The sequence below is a fragment of the Eufriesea mexicana genome, unplaced genomic scaffold (assembly GCF_001483705.2).
Source record: "Eufriesea mexicana isolate 0111107269 unplaced genomic scaffold, ASM148370v2 scaffold10415, whole genome shotgun sequence".
NCBI classification, from domain to species: Eukaryota; Metazoa; Arthropoda; class Insecta; order Hymenoptera; family Apidae; genus Eufriesea; species Eufriesea mexicana.
Window position 1 is genome coordinate 46,911 of NW_016918071.1, and position 10,179 is coordinate 57,089.

At 31.0% G+C, this 10,179-nt stretch overlaps 1 non-coding gene across 1 annotated transcript; it reads right to left on the reverse strand.

Annotated features, from left to right (window-relative positions):
* Nucleotides 1-9,434: 9,434 nt before the first annotated feature.
* Nucleotides 9,435-9,506, reverse strand: TRNAD-GUC (transfer RNA aspartic acid (anticodon GUC)). Its single transcript has one exon. It is a non-coding gene; the product is annotated as a tRNA-Asp (tRNA).
* Between the last annotated feature and the right edge of the window lie 673 nt (nt 9,507-10,179).

Sequence of the window (10,179 nt, forward strand, 5' to 3'; positions counted from 1 at the left end):
ACTTTCATCTAACGGTATATAAAATATATAAGAAAAAATAGCCAAAAGGTAATCGTTAGTAATGTTACCATTTTTGTGTTACTCAAAGAGTTAATCGATTTGGCAAATGAAAAAAGTAATAAATTTCTATTTTACTAAATTTTACATAAATTCTAATAAGACGGCACTAAAAAATTTACCGTTATCATTCATGGCTTACTAGTGCATTTAAGTTAAATTATTGCAACGATTTACATTAGAGTACGGAGTTAATCAAAGTGACCCCTGAAATAAATTATTTATTATTCAATAACCAACAAATTTTTGTCGATTAATGATGTTAATCTTAATTATCAGGGAAAGTTATTACAAATATAAAAAGTTATGACGATACCAAGTGCTTTGACACTTAAATATAAGATTTTTCAAAAAGTGGAGTTAATCGATGTGTGCAGTGAACGGCTCATATATATAATATACTATTTCCATTATAATATAACCTATTGTATTGTACACTATTTATATTTTTATTTTCCACGCATAAATACCCAAAAACACGCTAACAAATAAATATCTCACTCTCAGTAAAACATTTCCTCCCAAATTGCCCCAAATCTGCAAAATCTCGCATTAAAACCGTAATTTAACCAATTCTGATGCACCGTACATTACCCGCCAAGATTCGAGGAGATTTAAGTAGTCGATGCAACATAAAACCTTAAAAAACCTGTAATTAATAAATTGCTTGCAGCCAAGAGAAAAAAAAGAAGAGAGAACTATTTCCCAACAACTATATTCAACAATGCATTAAGAAGCGAGTCTCCAAATCATTTTCGTAAACGCGTTAAATGCATGCCGACCCAAAATGGCTGCCATTCGTACATAGGTTCGGTAAATGGAGAAGGAATAAACGAGAGGCAGGTTTGTGGATAGAAAATTCAACGCAGCAATCGAAGCGCGAAAAATCGCGAACAGGAGCGGATATAATATCCATCGGTGTGCGCGACGAATTATAAAACTTAACGGAGGCTGACAAAAAAGAGACCTACAATTAGAGTTATTAAGCATGCTCGGTGTCACTCCTGTTTTTACCCCCAAACCGTTTCCCACCCCCTCCCGCTTCCATTGCATGCGGTACAATTTTGCCAGAGGAACTTTAACAACACAACGACGAGCCGTCTCGCCTCTTTCGCGTTCCACATTAGGAAATTTTCGCCATTTTAGTAGGAAAATCCTGGCAAAGTAGCGGTATTAAAAAGGAACAATTACGAGTATCATTCGCTGCGCTATCGCGGAAATGACGAAATTAATTTGCTAATTTCTGGCGGTGAAAAATTTTATTCTCTATTTACCGATATTATGTTTATAGAATTATTCCATTTATAATAATCGATTGGAAAAATTTGTTTTTGCTATAGCAACAGGCAAGCGAATAGAAAGTACCTGTTAACAATTTAATAGTGGATTTTGATGCAGGTACAGTGATGAGCAAAACTGAATCTATATATTAGTTTTTGAACAGTTATGACTTTCTGAGAGGAAATCGTACAATTACATTTTTGGACTCGATATAAGGGGTAAAGTCTGTACTTTCACATATTTAAATTGAATTTCTACTTAGATGTTTTTATAGTAGAAAACAATGACAGGTCTTCACTTACAAAAATTGTAAAAACTTAAACACTGGTAGGTTGCTCAAAAAATTTGTTTTCAGGATCAAAATTGTCACAAATCTTCAATTTTCGACGTGTCAACGTGTCAATATGTTTTTCTGAAGGAAATACGTACAGTGTCTGAGTTAATTCCATGCTTTTGTGGGTCGAATTTTCTGCACTCGTAGTGGGTGTAGTCGATTGTTATTTGTTTGAGACAAGTAATACAGATGGGTGGTTTCTTCTTTAATAGATTTTCGTGAGTCATTCTCAGCAAGTTCTTATTTACGTTATTTACGTTTTTTAATTACACCGTAAATTTTTGTCCGGTTGGATTTTCTGTAAAAAAGCTACAATTGCGTAAACGTTTGTTGTCTATTGATAACTCAAAAGCAATTTCGTTACTAAAATAAACGAAATCGAAAATGAAGACAATGGGAATTATTTTTTTCAACTAATAAAGTGTCAGTGTAATGTTTAGAATTATAAGTAACTCGATAAGAAACTAGATTTTGGTAGCGACGCGGATTAGAAATGAAGGTAGTTGACAAAAGAAGAGTGGACGTTTGCGTGCTAGAGGAAAACGAGCGAAAAACACGCGAGAAAAGTGTGACTACGTTGCGCACAATAAGAACACAGAGACAATATAGGTTATGTAGAATAGCGTTCACAGTGGTGCCAACCTTAGCGTTCGAATTCAGGCGCTTGTGTGGGGAGGTGGCTTCCTCGAATTCAATTGAAGAAAGCGGGAGGAATAAATGTGAATAGCCGAAACAATCGATAAAGCTAGGTGTCAAATTTCGTCTGTCAGTTTATTTCAGTCGATTTGTTCTGAGCTCACTTCCAGGTCCCATTTCCAAGAACTGGTGGGGACAGCAACGAACGCGAAAGCGGGCAGTATCGTATTTTACTAGTGAACTATAGCATTTTCGTATGTTGAAGTCGTAAAATTATTATTATCTACGCGGTTTTTTTCGTTTTTCCATAAAAATGATGTATATTTATTCGCATTAATTTTGCTTGCACTGTATTTTTGTCTGGCATATGAAGAAAATGATTCAAATCTTTTAGCGTTGATCAGAGAAATTAAACCTAACCTAAAAATGGTAAGTCAAGCTGTTGCAGCTTGATAAGATTTGGAAAAAGGATTATTAAAATGTAATTTGTTTTAAGTAATTACGATGTTTTAAAAAAAATACGTTATGGAGTAAAGAAGAAATACATGGACGAATGAAAGATATTTCAATATCTCTTGGAAATAATATTAGTATTTATTTTAATTTCGAAAAAGAATTCAAACAGTATATTATATCCAAACGCAAACACATAGTAAGTCGTGCCCGTGATAAATGGTTGTTGATATTAAAACAGATAAATATCGTTCTACTTATTGTGTACAAGTATTGATCACCAATTGCAGCTCAAAAATACACAAATAATTTCTTCCGAGTAATAACATTTAATTAAAAACAAATATTGCAATTCTGGTTCCTAGAAGGCGTATACGATAAATAGCAAATAAAGTTTTGAAAATTAAAAATTGGAAATATATCTTAAAACAATGAGAAATACAATAACATTAGTATTGTTATAGATTGTACTCTTAATTATAATATTATCATAGTGTTACTTTGATTTATCATATTTTGTATTAATTATTTTAATACAAAAACTCTGGGTATTCTGATTCGAATACTCAAGTCTGTACACTCAAATTCGTATTTCAGATCCTCTGAATAACTCGAAACAATTATCCAGTTACAATGAGTATTTCGAATACCCGAATATTCGATTACTAAACGTGGACATACTATTATATTGAAGAATAAAGTATAACATTACGAATAGTGAATATTATTAAAGATATTTATAAAATAAATAGATTTCACTTTTAGATCATAATTTAAAAGAAATGGTAGTGGAAACAAATAACACCATCCATAAAAGTAACTATAGAGAAAGAAAATTATACATGTACAGTAATCCGTGTTTTTTAAAATTATGTGAAAGAATAATAAAAAATTACATTCATTATATACATATAATGTGTACATATAGTGTAAAATAATTCTTTTTATGATCAAATTTACCACTCGAATAATTATTTAATTTATTTTTTTAATTTACATCAAGGTGCCAGTTTTAATACTGCCAATTAAACAATCTCAATTGATTATAGTTTTATTGTAATTGTTATAAGCATATATATGTTGATAATGTTGCTAATTGTTATAGCAACATGATCGCTATTATTGTTCGATATTAAGGATTTTGGAAATATCAGAATATATTACAATGTAATTACTACGAATTCATCACCAAAGCTACTTTGGCAAATAAGATCGTGAAAAATGGTCCTTTTGACACCATTCTTTTTAATTCTGTCCCTTATTGCATAAATTGTGGTTACCGTAAAAAAATAACGAAATTTAAATTCGGATTCGAGTGTTTAAATATTTATTAACCCATTATCCGACCTGTATCGTCTAAGATTTATTTTTAATTAGCGATCGTAGTTCACGCTTGTTATTATATTTAGATGACATCATTAGTCCTATATTATACCTTTTTTTATTTATTATACCTTACTCGGAGCACACCGTTGTCTGTATCTTCGTGTCCTAGCCTGAATTTTAAAGCAACTGCTAAATAAAAATGTTTCCAATGTTTTGAATTCGAAAATTGTTGGAGAATTTAAAAATTAAGTTCGAAATCACTGGTATTTATTAGTATCAGAGAAATCCATTGGCGAAGGTAGTTTCGGCGATGAGCTAAATCCTCTTAATTTTGTACGAGCTATATCACGTTTCGATACCATCGAAATCCCTGACATCGAGGTACAAAGGTAATCGAATTGGCATGGAATAATCTGTTTATAACGATATTAAAAATTCAATACATGTTTATTCGAAAACTGGCTGCAAATATTTATATATTTATAACTTTACTGTTCGCCTTACGGCTATTTGTCGAAATAATGACATTCAACTTAATTATTTCTACCTTTGCCATGTTCGAATTTGATAAAAAATATTGGGAAATACAGAGGATTTGTTATATTATTATGACTACGATGGCGTCTATAAATGAATGTCACGAAGTAATTCGAATTAACTCGAGCACAATAATACGGATTTAAAGAATAATTAATAAGCGGATTATTTAACGGTCATAAGAACGAATAAAGAGTTAGCAATTTCTCTCTGAATGTGAAAATACAATCGACTTGGAACGCACAGCCATAAACAATGCATCTTTAATCCGCAGAGATGTGCTAAACAACATTCTGTCAATGTATTTCCTTAACAAAGAGAATTTTTAAATTAGCGATTCATAAAATGCAGTTTTGCAGAAGAATTCAATTCACACGGAAAATAATATAATATACAGCAATAATAGAGAGTAAAATTCTTCAAGGAATTATAACGCAAAATTGACATAGAAAAATTTTTACATTATTATTTTACATTAAATTTGACATTTTTACGTTTTTTAATTACATATTTAAAATTTTTAATCTTATAATTATCAAAGTTTACAATTGTACTCAGATTTTGATATTTAAGGTATCACATAGAGAAACTTAATTTTTCTGACAAATATATCGATTTTTTCTTTCATTAAAATTCATTTACAGACAATTACTTCCAAATATATAATACAATTTTTTATTGACTTTATAGTACAGTAATTAATATAGGAATTAATATAGTAATTAATACTATAATTAATATAGTACAGTAATTAACACGGTCAATTATATTTATTTCACGCATTTGTAAAATTTCCAACGAATACAACACATCATTACGTACCATGGTTATCACGCATCTATTCTCAATTTCAGTACATGAGATTAATTCCCATAGTACCACAAATTTTTAGGAAAAATGATTTTGGTATTAAATATTTATGATCAAAAGATATACTTAAAGAAATGCGATGCATGCAATGGTACGATATGCAAATCGTTACAAAAATTAACAAATGAATTTATTTATTTATTTCCTTCGTTGTAGCATGTCAGTTACCAATTACCAGTATCAGATAAATGCCATAACTGTCTCGATAGTAACTGTCGGACACTCTGTGTCAAACCGATTTCACTGATATGTCTCATGCTCATCTCGCTGTACTTCACGTGGAATCTTTGTTTCCACTGTCGAACCTGTTTGTGCTACTGTCTGCTACTACTGTCGAACGATTCGATGACATTGATAATGAATATACACACCACTTGACCAAAATGAATGACCAATGCCAGTATTGGTAATAATGTGGGAGATAAACATTATACTATTTTGTACTATATTATGAAGAAGTAAATATAAAATATTTATACAATAAATACCATGATATCTGTATATGTACATAAATATACATTGATATCAAATATATTGTGTCCAATGAAGCGTCTGGTTCACTAATAATCAATAATGACCTATTTATTACTGTCAAAACTTATGCATATCTTATGTCCCTTTCCTGTATCTATATCTTGATTATACGATATCAAGATTGCGAATCACTTTGATGATGGTAAACAGCTGACGTGAGAAAACGATTATAAGTGCAAAAGTAAGATTTGTAAAATAATAAATTAATTTTAATATAATATATAACTTATTTTCACAATTTAGAAAATATACATTTTTAGTTATTTAAATTATCCATTAAATCCTAATTCTTTCAGGTTACTAGATTTCTAATTAACACTATTAATCGAGGTCCTAACTGTATTAAAGTAATTCTAAAAATTAGAATTAGAATAAAAACAATATTAAATAATCCTAAAAAATTCCAAAAATAGAAATAAAATAAAATAATAAATTAGCATGTGCAAGTATTCGAATCTCTCGATGTAACAAAATAAATAAATTAAGCAAAGATTGATCTGAATAATCACGTGACAAAAGTCAAAATACCAATAGTCGATAAATGACAAAGCATAAGAAATAACGAATATAACAAATAACATTTACGTGTTCGCATAATTTCATATTTAGGTGATGCATCATCAAATAATAGACATCACAGGCACACCTAATTCCATTTATACGAGTTACAGCTTAAGGGAAGCAATTAGACATTCGACGAAGGTCGACGAGATATGAAAGACATTGACTGAAAGGCTGGTTTGTCACATATCCCATTGTATTCCTGTCTCTTTGCCTATAGACTTCCTTTATAGCAATAGCAATTCGACATTAGAACGCGAGAACACGTGGTATTTGCATCTGACAGCAAACTGAAGTACGACTGTGAGATGTGTTTGAGCTTAATCTAGGGCTGACTAAGAGGATTGTCATGAAAATGTTTCAATTGCAGCATTGGCCAACATTCCGACCTGACTGAGATCAACTTTATGTATATCAACGATTAGAATCACAATTGGATCGAGATACCTGGCTGTTCCTCTACGAGAAGTCACGTAATCTATCTACTGCTAAATGATTATTAGGAGATCAATATTGAAAATTGAAAATTAATAGTGAAATGAAAACGACAGTACCATACAACAATGAATTTCTAAATTTCATAAAATGATGAAATATCCTGATAAATATCTAATAATAATCAATTTATTTTAATTAATTAATATACAGGTAACATATAAACATTAAAATCTCTAATTCTACGAATAAATTATAAAAAGTTAAATTATCATTATCATTAAAATCATTCTTTGTTATTTCTACAGACAGCACCCAACATTATTGTGATCATTTATGACAAATTATTGTGATCATAGTTACATAGATTTTGAAATATATATGTGTTGATATAATAAAGAAGCGATGTATGTATGAAAGGGATGAGTGGGACAAGTATGCATGGGATGGCAATATCTAATGAATTCAGGTTATTGTGATAAATGATTATACGTGTAATGATTGAGGTGTGTGTAAATTGTGTATGTAATGTAATGTATGAAAGAAAAAAGAACAAAACGAGAGTGATTTGGCATAGGTCAGTTGCAATTGAGATTTAATAGTGAGAAGAGGTGTGAGCATGTGATTGTGATAAATTAATTATATTTAAACTTAATATTTGACAAACTAACAATTATGACAAACTGTCATTTCTAATATTTCTCATTAGATTTCATCTATTAATTCACCAAGTCCTAATAAAACAAGTCGAAGTTTGCAGTTTAGAGATTTTAAATCTCCAATATGTCAAATTTAAATCTAGATTATCAGATGAGATTCCTGGGTGGTACCCAGTCTAGTACAAAATGAGAATTTCCAACGGGTAAATTAGGAATCAGCCGTAACGATGTGGTGACCAAAAAGTTCGAGTCTAAAGGAACTCCCACGGTGCTTTCAAACCTTCGTTTATCAGAAATCAGTGCAGGATTTACCGAATCCCTCTGCAGAAGTTACGCGTCGAGTTTGAAGGAAGAGTTCTTGCAACACTAATTGGACACACGTATTGATTATGAGACATTTTTACCAGTCAGAGTACGTTTGAAGAATTTCAATATTTGTTGGTCATCGACAGCCATTTACTAAATTTGATAAAAATCATTTACTGGAAAGTTTAGATCGATAAAAGCCAGTTATTGGAAAGTTGGACTCTCTAAATGGGATAGATAAATTACCGGCTAGGCTAATCAAGATGCAAACTTTATATTAATTTTAACACCGAGTATTTGTGAAAATGGTAATATTTATGAATGAAGAATGTTTGGTGGAATGATAAAAATGTAAACGAAGAGTATCGTATGAGAAGTGTGAGAAAATACTAATTAATTACTAATTAAAATTTTAGATAGTACGAAAGATGTGTGGTAGAAGGGTTAATGATATTGAATCAGAACTTCTATTCCTAGGTAAATTTTAAATTTCTTGATGGTATAAAATAAACGGGGGCTCCAGGTTTCCTGTGATGCATGCAGCATGGGGGACTACGAAAAAGTGTCACCCTTGGAACCCATCAATAAGGTTTCTTCCATGGGCTCTATGACCGTAGTCCATTGCGTCAGTCAACCTAACTTCGAGGAACCCGATCAATTTTCAATTTTATAAATTTTATCAATTTTATCAATTTCATCAATTTTCCTGGAAGCAAAGTAGATTCCGATGAAAGGTGACGCCATTAAAAATAAAGATTCCTCTCACAAGTGTTAACGTGTTTCAGAAATAGCTGCATAACTATTCTTCCTCGATCAGTCATTGTCCATGGGCCACGTACCCTAAATTCTCAAGTGCATACCTGATCTTTCTTTCCTGGCAATCGACACTCTGCCATAAATATTCCTTCGACTCGATCCATACAATGTCCTTGCACGCGGTCACTTTCGTATTTCCGCACGCATACGTAGATATTAACCTAAACGCTTGAGCCGAGACCTGTTTACTGTCACTCGTTTTCGTGGAACGGTCTAAGCGTTTCCATGCCTTCATTTATATCTAAGAATACGCATTCGCTCTTTTATAGCTATGTTTCTTAAGCACTAAAATATGCTACAATATACTTTGTAATAAATTGAAGATTGTATTATATATGAAATACACAATTTGGAAGTTTGTATAATAAATTTATTATACTGTTATATGTAGTTGAATATTAAATACGGCTTGAAAAGTAGAATAACATTAAATGAAACTGTATTGTACTATCATAAAAGCAGAAATGAAGTAACGGAGAATAATGAGTGAAAGAAAAGTTAAAAAGGAACATAACAATGAAATAAACGATGTAAGAATTTTGTTAAAATGAAAAGATTTTAGAAAATTTTAGGTGCATGGGAAAAAAATAAATGATAAATATGTATAAAAAATTTTAAAAAAATATAATCTCCCCGGCGGGGAATCGAACCCCGGTCTCCCGCGTGACAGGCGGGGATACTTACCACTATACTACCGAGGATCGGACAATCTTCAGATCCATTTTTATAATTCATAAGCTACCATATTTTATACAATTATGTAATTTATAAATTTTATATAAATATAAGATATTTATATATTAATAATATTTACAATTTATATTATTATTATAATATATATTATTGCTTCTTTTATCCTTTTTTTTATAAACAAATAAATATTAATATATTTAAGTTCTGATGGCAAGTGCCATAATCAACAACAACGATATACGTCGAGCCATTTTGTACGAACACGACCAAGAATAACAGGTAACTGACACAGAAAAACATCGGCGAACATTAACAACAAGCCTGATCAGTAATGTTTACGTTAGACCCTATCTACAAACCACAGCTCTCACCCATGACACTCGTGTTTGACTCAATTTCCTTACCACAAGTCCATGAGTCCTTATCACTGAACTAATCTATAAAAATTTTCAAATATTCTTGTCAAATTATAATAAACTAGTCGCTAAGACAGTTTAACTCCTAGGAAATTTACATTGCCCACTAACTTGATAGTTACTTACTCTCTACTATTATGTTCGCATTGTATGGTATCAGATTGCATAAGATATAAATACATACATAATACATTGCATATGAGACCTTAATTAACCTATAACCGACTGCTAAGCCACCAGTGTTTGCTTATCGCCTCTTCGACTA